This window comes from Pteropus medius, unplaced genomic scaffold (assembly GCF_902729225.1).
Source record: "Pteropus medius unplaced genomic scaffold, Ma_sr-lr_union100, whole genome shotgun sequence".
Lineage (NCBI taxonomy): Eukaryota > Metazoa > Chordata > Mammalia > Chiroptera > Pteropodidae > Pteropus > Pteropus medius.
In genome coordinates, this window is record NW_024351647.1 from 2565608 (window position 1) to 2580482 (window position 14875).

At 32.5% G+C, this 14875-nt stretch overlaps 1 protein-coding gene and 1 pseudogene across 1 annotated transcript in view; both read right to left on the minus strand.

The window, feature by feature from the left end:
- The window catches only part of SPRED1 (sprouty related EVH1 domain containing 1), a 101758-nt gene that overhangs the window by 73323 nt on the left and 13560 nt on the right, over positions 1–14875 (minus strand). The window lies entirely within an intron of this gene.
- Positions 14585–14703, minus strand: LOC120587268 (uncharacterized; annotated as a pseudogene).

The window sequence follows — 14875 nt, forward strand, 5'->3', positions numbered from 1 at the left end:
TTAGGTAAACATAAAAGACCCCAAGAGAAACTCTAATGACATAGAGAAGTGCAAACAAGGAGGTTCTTACAATCTAAGTAAAAAAACAGAAGATATATAACTTTTCTCAGATATGTGTCATTCTGAGAAGACCACCTTGGATCTCAGAGTGATTTGTCTTTCTAGGAACCAGGGGCATTCTGACGCCTAAAAGAGCTGAAGGGTAAGTAGAGGTAAATTAGGAAAAGTAAAGGAAGGGGAAGAATGATTTTCCTGATTTTTTTTATACAAAGGACTCTTATTTCCTCAAGTTCACCCATCTCTTTCTTCAAAGAGTTCACTATCTAAATAGCATTATTAAATAACATGACAGACACTACAAGTAGCAAGAACAAATAAAAATACATAGAAACAAAGAGGAGCAGAATCTTAAATATAAATTTGACAAACTCAATAAATTGGGACAGTATTACTTTTAGTTTATACCTCAAGATTCAAAAGCTAAAAGGGGAACTAAACTGGGACCCGACAGGCACTGTTTTAGAAAAACCTTACTACCTTGAATAATGCTTTAAAAACCTATAAACTGAATGTTACTTCTTGAAATTATTCTTGTAAAGAAATATTAAAAAGATGCTTCTTTACCATGGTAAAGGCTGCTAAAATTCAATAAATATTTCCATAAAAATTCAATAAAAATGTCCATACCTCAGAGAAATACCTGAGACATTTCTATTACAGTTAAATATAAGACATTACTGGGAAGGCTTTAGAAATTTTAAGAAATATGATTAAAAGAAGAGAGAGAAAGAGAAAGAGAAACAAAATATAAATATCGATTAAAAATTATCCTTATTTGCAAATTACATAATTGTTTACCAGAAAGAATACAAGGAAATTTTTTATTAGAAACATATGGACTTTCAGTTTCCAATGCAGCCTGTAAAAAGCTTGGAAGCCGCCAACTTGTGCTAAGAATGAGTAAAAAGCTAAATAAAATGAAAAATCAGTAACTCTTCTTAGATCCTTAAAAGAAGTGAAGCCACAGGGCCAATTGCTGCCCCTAAAATTGGAGAGACAGGCAAACAAATACAGAGAATCACAACTTACTGGAGCAGATACCCAAGAAGAGAGCAGAGACCTCTGTGGGAAACAGTGCCACAGTAGGGAAATCTGATGTTCAACTGACAATTGCTGGAGGCTCAGTGTGGACAACCCTGAGATAAAAACTCCAAGAAGACCCAGTCACCAAAGTGCCCCAAACTTTTGTGAATTTTACGTCTTGGGAGTTCTACCAACTTCTTACAGTGAATATTGGAGAAAACCCCCCTCATGCTTCCAGAAAGGAAGAAGAAAAGAAAGCATTTTGAAATATATCAGAGTACTGTGTTCTTAAAGTTTGCCCTCAGCATAATTTAACCAGAGCATAACCTCCTGGAGTTTTATCAGCACCTAATTAGTCTAGGGAAAGCGAAATACCCAACTACAGCCCCCTCCAGCCATCCTGTCACACCTAAGAGGGGTTAGGAAAGAAATAAAAAGTACTTGAAAATTTCACAATCCAGAGACACATAATCAAAAAAGACTAAAACCTAAGTAAATTCTGGAGATCAAATGTACAGCAATGTAATTATAGTTAACAATACTGTTACATACTTGAAATTTGCTAACAACGTACGTCTTAAGTGTTCTTACCACACAGAAATAAAAAACGAAGAAAAAGAAAATGTAACTATATTCTGTGGTGAATATATTAATTAGATTGATTGTGGTGATTATTTCACAATGTATGCGTACACCAAAACATCAAGTTGTACACCTTAAGTATAAACAATTTCTGTCATCATACCTCAATAAAGCTGGGGGAGATCGAGAACTAATAAAGCACTTCTCATACCCCTGCTCTTTATCACCACGTTACTAAGCACCTATTTACAGCAGTTCCAGTACATTAAGTTTGGCAATCAAGAAAAAATTACAAGGTATACGAAAAGGCAAAAAACACATTTAAAAACAGAGCATAACCAGATCGAAATGTAGGAATTATCAAAGCAAGAATTTAAAACAACTATGGTTAATATGCTAAGGGCAAAGTAAACAGTAAGCAAAAACAGATGAGCAATGAAAGCAGAGATGGAATCCAAAGAAAGAAACAAAAAGAAATGCTAGAGATTAAAAACGCTGAAACCTAAATTAAGAACGTCTTTGATGCGCTCGTTAGTAGAAAGGACATGACTGAGGAAAATATCTGTGAACTTCAGGATATAATAGAAATTTCCAAAACTAAAACCCAAAGAGTTTAAAACAAAAAAAAACACTAAGACCTGTGGGAAAACTACAAAATGTTAACATACAAGTAATGGAAATACCAGAAGGAAAAGAAAGAAAGAAACAGATGAAATATTTGAAACAATAAGGACTAAGAATGTACACAGATTAATATGAGACAACAAACCACAGATCCAGGAAGCTCAGAAAAGATCAAGCAGGATAAATGCCCAAAATGTGCATCTAAGCATACTATTTTTCGAACTTTACAAATCAAAGGTAAAGGGAAAATCCTGAAAGAAACCAGAGAAAAAAACACCTAATTTATAAAGATAACAATTACATCTGACTTCTCCTCAGAAACCATGTAAGCAAGAAGAGACTGGAGGGAAATATTTAAAGCATTGACAAACGAGAAAACAAAAAACACCACTGATTTACAATTCTATACTTTGCAAAATTATCCTTCCAAAGTGAAGGGGATATAAAGACTTTCTCAGGCAAACAAAAATTGAGGGACTGTGTTGCCAGGAAACCTGCCTTACAAGATGTTAACAGAAGTTCTGTAGAGAAAAAAATAATAATACAGATTAAGAACTTGGATCTACATCAAGGAAGATAATCAACAATGGAACAAGCAAAGGTGAAATAAAAACTTATTTTTCTTCTTAACTGATCCAGCAGATAAGTGTGTTCAAAATAACAATACGTTCAACATGTTTACATGTACATGTGTGTATACATATATGAAACATAAAAATCAAGACATTTTAAATATTTTGAATTATATGAAAATGAAAACAGTTTGCTGAAATTTGTGGAATGCAGCGATAGCAATGCTCAGAGGAAAATTTAAAGCACTGAATGCATATATCAGAAAAGAAACATCTAAATCTATCTAAATCGATCATCTACAATCAATCTAAAATCAATCTAAGCTAACACTTTAGTAAAGTAGAAGAGCAAATGTAATCCAGAAAAGAAATAAAAATTAAAGAAGAAATCAAAGAAATTGAATACAGAATACTGAATATTAATAGAGAAAATCACTAACACCAAAAGTGGTTCTAATAAAAGTTTAATAAAGTCTACCCAAGAAAAGAGAGAAAGTACAAATTACTAAGATCAGAAATTAAAAAGGAGGCATTACCAAAGATCCCACAAACACTAAAAGGATAATAAAAGAATACTATGAACAACTCTATGCCCACAAATTTCATAGCATACATGAAATAGATTGATTCCTTGAAAGACACAATCTGCCAAAACTCACACAAGAAATATATTACCTGAAAGGCCTATAAATCTACTTTAAAAATTGATTCAATAATTAATAACCTTCCAAAGCAGAAAGCACCAGGCTCACTTGGGTTCGCTGATGATGCCCCCAAACATTTAAGGAAGAAATTACACCAATTTTCTACAATCTTTCAGAAAATAAGAGAGTATACTTCCTCATTCCATGAGGCCAGTGTTACCCTAATATCAAAACTAGACAAAAACATTGCAAAAAAACTACAGACCAATACCTTTCATGAACACAGATCCAAAAAAGTCTTCAATCAAATTAACATTTTAATTTTAGTTAAATCCCACAATGTGTAAAAAAAAAACTTATACGCCGCAATCAAGTGGGAATTATCTCAAGTATGCAGGCTAATTCTTCATGAGTAAATAATCAATGTAATCTATCACATCAGGTTAAAGAAGAAAAACAAACAAAGCATTTGACAAAACCCAACACCCATTCACGGTAAAATCTGTCAGAAAACTAGAAATAGATAAGTATTATCTTGATCATCTAACCACCTACAGCTAACATCATACTTAATGGTGAGAAACTAGAACTTTCCCACTAAGATCAGAAACAAGGCAAGGAAGTTCCCTCTCACCAGTCTTTTTCAACAACATACTGGATGTTCTAGAAATGCAGTGAAACAAGAAAAGGAAATAAAATGTAGATAGATTTCCCGACACTGTACTTAAAATTTCTAGTTAATGAAATAGGGAAATAAAAGGTATACAGATTTAGATGGAAGAAACAAACTGTCTTTGTTCACAGATGACACGATCATCTATGCAGAAAATCTGAAAAAACCGACATTAAAAATTTCTGGAATTAACAAGTAATCATGGCATGGTTGCAGGAAACAAGGTTAATATACAAAAGCCAATCATTTTTCTATATTCTAGTAACGAACGAGTGGAATTTGGAATTAAAAACACAATGCTATTTACATAGGCACCCCTAAAAAATAAACAAAAGAGGCAGAAATCTAATAAAATACGTACATCTATAAAAATTACAAATCTTTAATGAAAGAAATGAAAGAACTAAATAAATGGAAAGATACTCAATATTCATGAATAGAAAGACTCAATATTGTCAAGATGTCAGCTCTTCTCAACTTGATCTATAATTCCAATGAAATTCCAGTAAAAATACAGCAAGTATTTTGCGGATATCAACAAACTGATTCTTAAGTTTATACGCAGAAGCAAAAGACCAGAATAGCCATCACAATATTGAAGGAGAACAAAGTTTAGGACTGACACTACTTCATGAGTTACAGTATCAAGACAGTATGGTATGGACAAAAGAAAAGACAAATAGATGAACAGAACAATATACAGAGCCTAAAAACAGACTCCATAAATGTAGTCAACTGATCAATCCTTTAACAAAGGCACAAAAGCAGTATAGTGGAGCAAAGATAGTCTTTTCAACAAATGGTGCTGGAAAAACTGGACACCCATGTGCCAAAAAACAAATTTAGACACAGACCTTATACCTTTCACAAAAATTAACTTGAAATGGATCACAGACTCAAATGTAAAACACAAAACTATAAAACTCCTAGAAGATAACAGGAGAAAAATCTATACAACCTTGGGTTCAGCAATGACTTTTAGATACAACACCAAAGTCATGATCCATGAAAGAAAGAATCAATGAGCTAGACTTCATTAAAATTAAAATTTTCTGCTTTATAAAAGACACTGTCAAGAAAATGAAAAGATAGGCCACAATCTGGAAAAAAAAATTAGCAAAATATATATATCATAAAAGACTATTTTGCAAAATACACAAAATTCTTAAAATTCAAAAATAAGGAAAAAAACATTAAAAATTGTACCAAAGTCCTTGACATCTCACCGAAGAAGATACACAGATGGCAAATAAGCATATGATAAGATGCTCTACATCACCTGTCAACTCAGTAAAATGGGATTCCACTACAAACATAAAAAAAAAGAACGCTGACAACACCAATTGCTGGTGAGGATATAGAGCAACAGGAACTCTCTCATTGCTTGTGGGAATGCAAAATGCACTTTGGATAACAATTTAGTGATTTCCTATAAAACTAAATGTACTTGTACCATACAGTGCAGAAATAGCACTTCTTGGAATTTACCCAAAGGAATCGAATACTTATGTTCACATATAAACCTGCACATGGATGTTAATGGCAGCTTTATTCATATTGGCTAAAACTTAAAAGATACCAAGATGTCTTTCTGTAAATGAACAGATAAACTGGTACATTCAGACAATGGAGTATTATTCAGCACTAAAAAGAAATGGGGTATCAAGTCATGAAAAGACATGGAAGAAGCTTAAATGTACATTGCTAAGTTGAAAAAAGCCAGTTTGAAAGACTATACACTATATAATTCCAACTATATAACATTCTTCAAAAGGCAAAACTATGGAGGCAGTAAAAAAAAAAATCAGTAGTTGCCAGGAGTTTGGTTGTGTAAGGATGAATAATATGAACACAGAAATTTTTAGGGCAGTGAAACTACTCTATATAATAATATAATGGTGCACACATCACATCATTGTAGATTTGTCCAAACCTGAAGAATATGCAACACAAAGGGTAAACCCTACTGTAAACTAAAGACTCTGAGTGATAACTATGTATAATAATTGATGAACCTAATAATTCTGATGGGGGATATTAACAGTAGAGGCTGGTCAGGTCATATGACTCTTGTTCAAAATCCTGGAAAAGCTATATATTTCATTCATGGTAAGAGCCCTAACCCTGAAGACTCAATTTTGGAGAAATAAAAAGATAAAATGTATATAATATGCCCATGAATATGGAAAAACTTACAACATGATGTCATCATGGCTATCCCTTAGCAGTATTAAGAGATTACCTTTATTTTCCACTTTTATAATCACAAACAATAAAACTGCCTAAAATGAAACAAAGCAAACCAAACTGTAATAATAAACATTTAATAGTAAACATTTATCTAGCTCATATTATCTGCCTGCTCTCTTTTGGGTGTTTGGTGGTTCGGAATTATTAATTCTGATAATAATCCTGCAAAATGGTGTTATTCCATATTACAGATGAGGAACTAAAGTTTCAAGAGGTTCAAAGTGACTTGCATCACTTGTAGGTAAGTGAGCGAGGATTTAAACTCCATGCTGTTCTCTGCAACTTAAAGAGCTGTGACTAGAAAGAAACAAAAGTTGCTCTTTACCCTCAGCTTCATTTATGTAAGAGTAAGAATATTTGAGGTCTCTTATCAATAACGTTTTTCATTTTTCTACAATTTTGTGAGCCTAAAATGTAAGCTCATATCTCTACTGAACAAGCAGGATTCCATAATCATGACACCCTCTCCTGCAGAGAAACAAATCTCAAAACCTGTAATTCTATTTTACAGAGTAAAGATGCCCACTTTGACAACATATCCTTTATATAATACCCATTATCCCTCAATTCCGCGCCCTCCAAAAATGTTCAGCAACCCAGTACATCTCATGAAAATACTCTAAAACTTAGGAGACCTTTTGTAACTATGAATTTTAAATCAGCATCATGGTTTAAAAAAACAAAGACAAAAATGAAAGCAACATACTGCTAAGGCCCTTAAAACCTACAAACCATGGTCCTTACTTGGAAGAAATAATAGGCAATGGTGAAATAAAAACAACCATCACCAGAAAATTTTAATCATCATCAGACAAAGTATAACCTATAAACTATAATCTTTCATTTCAAAAGTTGTAATGAATAAAAGATTATACTAAAGATATACAGAATTCATTTCTCATTGATATTAGGAAATAGGCATAGATAAGAATTTTCAAGGTCCAAAAACACAAACTATTCTAACATCATTTATCCATCTAGGTCAGTAGCTTCTACATGGGACACAGCTGAAAAAAAATCAAAGACACTTTCCATGGCTTCTTTAACAGAAAAAGGAATGCTTAATGTATATAAAGTAAACCCACACCTACTCTCCCAAAAATGTATTATAATAGAACATGTGTGGAATATTATGTACCATGTATATAATCTCGGTAATGCTGGCGTCCAATGAAATATGATAATTCAGAAAGCATCAAGGGTCAATCACTTAAAACAAGAAGTGAAAGCTTTTTCATTCCATAGGTAAATTTCATAGAGATATTCCATAGATAAATTTAAAACAACCAAAAAATCATAGTCTCATTGCTCTCTAAGAGCTCATGGCATCTACTAAAAAAAGTATGTGGAAATGGGTATCAGTTTTACATTTAAAATTTTCAGGAGCTGCATAAACATAAACTGAATGTGTGTTTCATTTTAACCAAAAGGTTAATGAGGACTGACAATTTTTCTCCATAAATCTCAAATGATAAGGTTTCCAGAAAATGATCACTTCAAAACCACTGTAGTATTACATGCATAAAAATTAAAAGCTACACAGATGATCAATCCTTTGTCTCAACTTGAAAATAAGCTGAAAAACTCCCAACTTCACGAGACAGTCTATTCCATTATCAGTCAAATCACATCATTAAGAAATTATCTTTTGTATAAGACAAATAGTTATATCCTTTCTCTTTAACCTCCATCCACTGATCCAGTTTTACTCTTAGGGACAAGAGAGTCTAAGTTTACTCCTTATATTTTATGAGGTTTTCAATTATTTGGAGATAACTATTATTTTCCATTGAATAACTCTTCTCCAAACTCAAACTGACAAATTCCTACTTTTCCTCATCTAACTTACTTTCTAAATCTCTCATCACATTGGTAAATTATGAATTTATCATAATGGTTATGTGTGTATGGGAAAAGAATCACAACTTTTTAAATACAGATATTAGATGATGAACTACCATCCATTCTATAATTATATTCCTGAATAATGGTCAAGATTTCACCATGTATTTCTTTGAGCTGTAAGAGATGATAAACAATTTGCACTTATTCATTCTAATTCATTTGGTTTTGCAAATAACTGTTATTGCATATAAAAGTAAATGTAGTTTGCAGGTCCACATACAGACTTATTAACTTTATGAATACACTGCCCAACCAAATGTCCTATTAAGAATTAAGAATGAAACATCACAATATTTTCATCTCTTATCTCTCTCTAGGTAAAATAAATTTAATAGCCTAATTGAATTATAATTACCACCAAAAAATAACTTAAAAAAAAAAAAAACCTGTGACAAAGATAACAGTGATTAATTTTGGATAAGGATATTGATGACTATTCTTTGCATTTTTGTCTCTTAAATTTCTAAATAAACAAATAAGCAACTCACTCAAAAGCTAAAAAAACTGTTTCTTGCCAAGACCCTGGTAGCTAGCATGGAAATCTAAACAATGTGCTTTTAGAGAAGATTTTTCACTGACCCGTTGCTCATGTTAATGAAAGGATTCTGATTAAAAGTATTATTATGCTTATCATACTCCCATAAAGAGGCAAATTAGATATTTCTCTTCCAACTTACATTGGCTACATTTTAGAAACCAGTGTTGATTACTGGTATCAATCATTCCTACAAAGGATGACGTCTCCAAATAAATTATTTCCCCTAATAGAGATTAGGGTTTCCAGGGACATACTATGAAAAAAAAAAAAAATTGGCAGTGGAGAGAACAGTGAAACAGCCATGAAGCCAAAGTTTCCACTTATAGAGTGACACATGTAACTGTAATATTTTGGGGCAAGTTATTTCATCATTCCAGGCCTTACTACCCTCATCCAAAAAATTAGAGACAAGATGCTACTTAATCAAAATCCTTTCTCATTCTAAATTTGATTCCATGAAATACCCAAGACTTGTAAAATTATCCCAGGTAGTCTACCATAAATGTTTGTGATGTATTATTTAGCATTTATAGTATGAACTTTTAATGTTTCTTTTCAACAAATTATTATCATCGTTTTACAGATGAAGTTTTCAAAAGTCCAAGGTCACAAAACTGGTTAAGTGACAAAGCTGAGCCTTCAACTTAGGCAGAACAAACTCAAAAGCCCCCATAAAGGTATACAGAGTAGATTTGTTCACCAAATCCTCAATATCAAAACTAAGGAATATTCTGAAAGCCTGAACAAAATACTTATATAACAGAAACAGTTATTTCACACAGTAAAATATGTAAAAATTGGATTTAAATTCGCCTTATGATATTTATTAAGCCTTATGAGCTTAGGCAAGTCACTTAATTTAAGTGTCTCTGCTCACTTGAAATATGAGACAAATATCAACTCAAGAAACTATTGTAAGAATTAAAAGCAAAAATATAAAGGGCTTAAGTGTGTTTAGCAAAGACATATCATTTAATGGTTACATAACATTACGGATACTATGAAGTGACAGTGTAAGAGGTACATAAATATATGTAAATCTAAATACCACATATATTTATACACAAAATAAAAATCACTAGACCTTTTAGATTCATGGATAATGAATTTACAATAGCCACATCACCTACCTTTATGCCTTAACTACATAGAAGGGAAAAGAAGGCACAGTTAACAAATTTTCAGCACAGTCCCTCCAAAATATATATGCCCACACATACCACCAATGTCTAGCACAATGCCTCATCCGAAGCATGCATAAGAAATACTTTGAATCGCAATGACTATTTTGTTTTGAAATAGCCATACCGATGTTGGCAAATAACCTTAAATATTAGAATTAAATATGCCCTGTCCCTGCCAGAAATGACAAATGATAAAATTAATGGAAAAGACAAGTGTAAGGAAGGATTATGAAAAGTAGAAAACCTGGACTTAGGACTGAGAAGGACTGAGGACTGAGAAGGCCTGAGTGTATGTATCAACTCTATCACTTTTACTTGGGTGTCATAAACAAGACTTTAAACCTTCTGCTTAGTTTTCTTCATTTGTAATTTTTACCCTAATGCCATGAGCACACCTAGTACCCGGATCATAGTTTCTAAATATAACTTTCCAATAAATGGAAACAGAGTTCCTTAGATCAATGGGATGACTCTAAAGCTGAGGCAGGAAAAACATGAGATGAGCCCAGAACACCTTGTGAAGCCTAAAAGGAAGTGCTCAAAAAATAAAGGAACATGTCAAAAGAGCACAAGTCAACTTGATGGGCTCCCAATGACCAAATCTGGGACACTGAGTAATCAAAATAATGACAGTAATGGATTATAATCCATTCTGACAGAAATAAATAAATGTGGGGAGAAGAGAACGCTTGTCTATAGCATTCCAATTAATAAATGTGGAGGAATGATGGAAATAGAAAATCACCATTTTGCAAATATCACAATTGTTGCAGGCAAGAATCAGCAACAAATAGTAGAAATAGTGGGCAAGTGTTTAATAGGAATTAGGATGTTTAGTCTCAAAATATCTCTCCTCAGAGGATGCTTATTACAAAGAAAACTTACCAGTCAGATATCATCTTATTCACATGATCAAAGTTCACATCATCAGTATGAGATATATCAACATCATGCACCTCCAGATTTGAAGGATGGAGACACCAACACTCTCTAGTATTGTTGCTCAAAATGCTTAACTTGAATTTCATCAAGAGTGAACATCAGACAAACCCAAACTGAGGAACATTCTACAAAATACCTGGCTAGTACTCCTCAAAAGTTTCAAAGTTATGAAAGAAACACTGAAGAACTGCTTCAAATTAAAGGAGACTAAAGAGACAGGAATACTTAATACAGTAAGAGATGCTGCACTGTATCTTTAACTAAAAAAGGACATTAGTGGAACAACTGATGAAACTTGAATAAGGTCAATAAATAACAATTTTATATCAATGCTAATTGCCCGATCTGGCTATGTTAGTTAAATGTTAACATTTTGGAAAGCCAGTTGAAGAATATATGGTTGAATGGTAAAAGGCAATGACAGACCAGCATGTTTACCTAACCCCTTCACTGCTTCTACCTTGACCTCTCATCCATAGACATCTCCAAATTTTAGTATAAATAACTGAGAGGAAAGGGAGAAAAATCAGTATATTCAAGACAAGTTATTGAGGAGTTTAGAAACCACAACTGTGTACCTCACCTAAAATGCTCTTTTGTCTTCCAATCAGAAATCTAGGCTGTTTGAATCATTTGTTTCTTAGAATGACATGTCTCATGCTCTTACATTAAAGCTTAACCCAACAGAGCTAATTCGTTACAAATTACTTGTTTCAAAGCTTTGCTTAGTGAAAAAAGGAATTTTTTAAAGAAAAAATTAAGTCATAAACATCTCATAAATAATATCATTCACATATAAAAGTTTATTTACACTGCTAGTTATAAAAAGACTAAGTTCACAATATTAATCTGATCCTTAGCTGTTATTGACACTAAATCTTTAACCTTTCTCACACAATCTATCCTGCCATACAATCTTCAAAGTAACAATCTTCAAAGTAAATCAAAGACAGTTAAGACTGTAGCTACTTTGGTCAGATCACAAAACTATAAAGTTAAGCGTAACCCATAAAGATGCCTCCTCAAAATGTAGTTATTTTTACTTTCGATAGTTTTCTCACTCTTTGGGAAACACTATATTTTCCTCTAGCAAGAAATCAGTATGTCCAAGTCCTTCATCACCAAAGATCGAATCATTTGTTTCTAATATCAGACTGAGAACTCCTTGAGGGCAAAGATGCAGATTTTATTCATCTACATCCCCAAAGCCTACTGTCTTAACACCTCAAATATATTAGTTCTAATTCTTCTCCGGCATATAACAAATGCTCAATAAACGTTTGCTGTAGCTGTTTCATTCAGTATCTATGTTAATGACTGTGCCAAACCTAAGAGTAATGTAAAATCCAGAAGACGAACTAAATTTGACTAACAAATGCTGCGATATCCTGATCTCCATCTGGCTGCTTCTATCAGCCTACCACTCCAACACACAGTGTGATTGATCCTTTTGTGCCCAATGCACTGAGACATTTAACTACCACTAAAATATGCAGCATACACATAATGGATTTGAATCACACTCTTCCCTAAGGAAAAGACCTAAACACTGTTTTTACAGAACCTAAACACTTTAACATTGAGGTTTAGATATTATCATACTTTGGCAAGAAACATGAGTAATCAGGTATTCATTACTGGGTCTAGCACTTTGTCATTCAACAATTATTAAGCAAGTAAGTTCACATCTATCAATAGAATTATAATTTTAAAATAGTATTTTATCTTAAAACTCGGTACCTAAAAGGTAAAACAAAAAACGTCTCTTCAGCATCTAGCAGATGAGAAACAAAGACAACTGGCTTAATAATGAGCTACTTAAAGGACATTACCTAGATATGATAAAGGAAAAAATTTTAATCAGTTCATGATGTGTACAAAAGCTTATATGGAGATCAGTATATATTCAAATCCGCTCCAGAATTTTTAACTACTTAATACTCTTAAATACTCTATTAAAAAATAAATTCAATAGAAATATACAAAGAAATAAATCATAATAAATTGTTTGACATTTTAATATTAAAAAAAGAGAAAACACAAATAACAGATTATTCTGAATTTAATAACGAACTGTATAGATTAGGTTAAATTACAAAATAGTAGAGCCAAAAATTCTAGAACTCATCTGAGCCATATTACTCATTCTAGCAATGAGGAAACCGAGGTTCTATAAGAGACTGCTTTTTAAAAGAAGGCTGCTACACAACAAACAATGCTAATTCATAATATAAGGATAGTATAATCAGCACTCACCATCACAAGCACATAAAGGCCAAGAAATTGATGGGCAGGAGGAAAGGGTAAGAGAATATGAATTCACGTTCAAATATGAGCATTTGGAGAGGTAAAATATACTATTAGTTAAGAGGCTGGACTCTGCAGCCTGACCTGACCAAGTCTGTCATTTACTAGCTTAACCTCATAGAGCCTCAATTTTCTCATCTATAAATGGATATAACAGTACCTACCCAAAAGGGTGGTTGTGGGATTAAAAGAATTTATAAATTCATGTTAAGTCTTCAGAAGTATCTCGCACATAATAAACACTCAAAAATTTTAGCAAAACTCATTATCTTTTATAGAAAAAATGCAAATAAAGACAATAAAGTACAATTTTATACCCATTCTCTTACATTTCTATTAGTACAAATTAGAACTACATTGGGACACAATCTGGCATTATCCTGTAAACTTGAAAATTCACATGTCTTGCAATCCAACTATTTTACTCCTACATAATACTCAAGAGAACATTTAGCATATATGTATCAGAAGCATATTAATGTTCACAGTAATAATGCTCATGATAACGAATACCTGGAAACAACTCAAATACGCTTAGATAAGAGTGTCTAAACTATAGTTACTTCACACAATGGAATATTATATGGCAATGCAAATGAATAAAAAAGTATACCTGAAAAATGGATACATCTTAGCAACGTATTAAGGAAAAAAAATCAAATTCCAGGAGTTGACACATAAGTAAATAAAATATTTATTCCATTTCTTTTATAGAGTTCGAAAATAATGAGATGCTGTTTAGGCATACATATATGTGATTAACTCTATTTTTCAATAGAAATGGAATGGCAAACACACAACTCAAGTTAGAGTAATCTCTGAGAAGTCAAAGGAATATGATAGGTACACATTAGAGGCAGATGTTAGTTATCAATAATGTCCTGATTCTTGGACTGCACAATGAGTGGGTATTTGTTCAAGTAAATAAAAAATTAAATTAGACTTCAGAGGTCCACAAACAGACCAATGATGACAGTATGAACCAAAATAAAGATCAGCCCAATTCTAGGTACCAAAGGATTTTCTTTTTATTGTAGTTGACATATATTATATTAGTTTCAGGTACACAACATAGTAATTCAATATTTGTATATTAATGAAGTGATCACAATAATGCTGCCACTGTATATGGTTATTACAATATTATTGACTATATTCCCTATGCTTATATATATATGATGTGTATGTATATATATATTTTTAGGCAAGGCAATCCTTGGTTGACCTCACAGATTGCAAGGACCTTGACAGCTTACAATCCCTTATATTTTTATTTTTTACACCTACAGCACCTGGTCTTCCTAGGTAGTCTCCCATCCAAGTACTAACCAGACCCGACCCTGCTTAGCTTCTGAGATCAGACGGGATCGGGCTTGTTCAGGGTAGCATGGCCATAGATAGACATTCCCTATGCTTTAAATTACATTCCATAATTTATTTTATAACTGGGGCACCAGAGATTTTTTAAAAAAGGATTGAGGGTTAACTATAATCTGCCTTGGAGTGAAGAATTAAATAATTCATGTTTGACATAAAGCAAAATGCTTAATACATGTTAGCTGACATTTTAA